Source organism: Echinops telfairi, unplaced genomic scaffold (assembly GCF_000313985.2).
Source record: "Echinops telfairi isolate 266 unplaced genomic scaffold, ASM31398v2 ScPeMD7_7472;HRSCAF=8510, whole genome shotgun sequence".
NCBI classification, from domain to species: domain Eukaryota; kingdom Metazoa; phylum Chordata; class Mammalia; order Afrosoricida; family Tenrecidae; genus Echinops; species Echinops telfairi.
Genome location: NW_022111376.1, coordinates 3,339,214 through 3,340,414, shown reverse-complemented (window position 1 = coordinate 3,340,414; position 1,201 = coordinate 3,339,214). Strand labels below are relative to the sequence as shown.

General features: G+C 59.5%; 1 pseudogene; it reads left to right on the top strand.

The window, feature by feature from the left end:
- The window catches only part of LOC101654388, a 33,212-nt pseudogene extending 33,150 nt beyond the window's left edge, over positions 1-62 (top strand).
- Positions 63-1,201: the final 1,139 nt, after the last annotated feature.

Genomic DNA, 1,201 nt, shown 5'->3' with positions numbered 1-1,201 from the left:
ACAGGTGGCAGGTTCGTGAGCAGCAGTCCCTGGCCAGTCCTATGATCATCATCTCGGTGTAGTGGAGTCGTGGGTTTCGGCCTCCTTCCGGCCCAGGCCACCCCTCCCTGCCCTTCCCCTGTGCCACTTCAGACTGATCAGCATTTCTTCTGAGAAGGCCCGGTAGTAACGGACTGTCCACCTGCATTTCCCCTTGGCACACAGGAACGCTGATTTACCCGTGTGCCCGTGGCTCTGGGCCGCTCAATCCCAGCGGGAGAGCCACACACATCTCCAGTGCTTGCCCCCCACCTATGTCCCTGAGCACTGACCACACATACCCCTTCTAGAATTCTGATCTCGGGATGTGAGGGCAAGTGAACGTGTTAACAAAGAAAAGAAGTTGGGGTCGTGATAAATTCCAGTGCTACCTGGACCTTTCACGTGTGGCCTTCAGCTTGGGCACCCCTGACCCAGAGCCTCTGAGGACTACCAGTGCCCTACCTGCCTGGCTTCCCAGCTTAGCTGGGTCTCAGGTGTCCTGTAGGACTCCACTACAGAGCGGCTGCTTCTGGGGCCCTGGGCTGGTGCCCTGGGGGTGGCATTGCTGCTACCCCTTGGCCTGATTCCGGAACAGTTAGCCGTTCGAAACCACCAGCTGCTCTTCGGGAGAAAGACAGGGTTTTGTCTCCCCTGAAGAGTTTCAGAAGCCCTGCGGGGGCAGTTCTACCCCAACCTATGGGGTCACTCTGAGTCAGAGTTGACTCGATGGCACAGTTGTCTATTGTCTGGTTTTGTCTTCCAGGAGGGCACGTGGCTGAAGCCCATGCACCTGCCCTGGTGGCGCGGTGGGTTAAGCACCGGACGGTTTACCCAGCAGCCCCTCCCTCCTCAGTACAGATTTACACCCTTGGAAGGCCCATCCAGGGCAAAATGAGTGCGCACCGACTGGGTGGGTTGGTGACACTGTTGGGTTTGGGGGTTTTGAGGATGCAGACGCAGGGTGGTGGCTTTATCTTGTGAGCTCCAAGGGGTGCAGACTTGCAGTCCCAATAGCCCCTGGGCCTCCCCACCACGACCCGTCTCCCGCCTTTGCTCTGATGCCCACCCGGCTCCCCGCTTGCCCCTAGCCAGCAAAGCGCCGCCCTCTGCAAGTTCAGGGTTGCTGCCACCTGAAAGGGGGGCCCAGTCCTGCAAGCGCCCAGTAGGCGTGGCCAAGGCG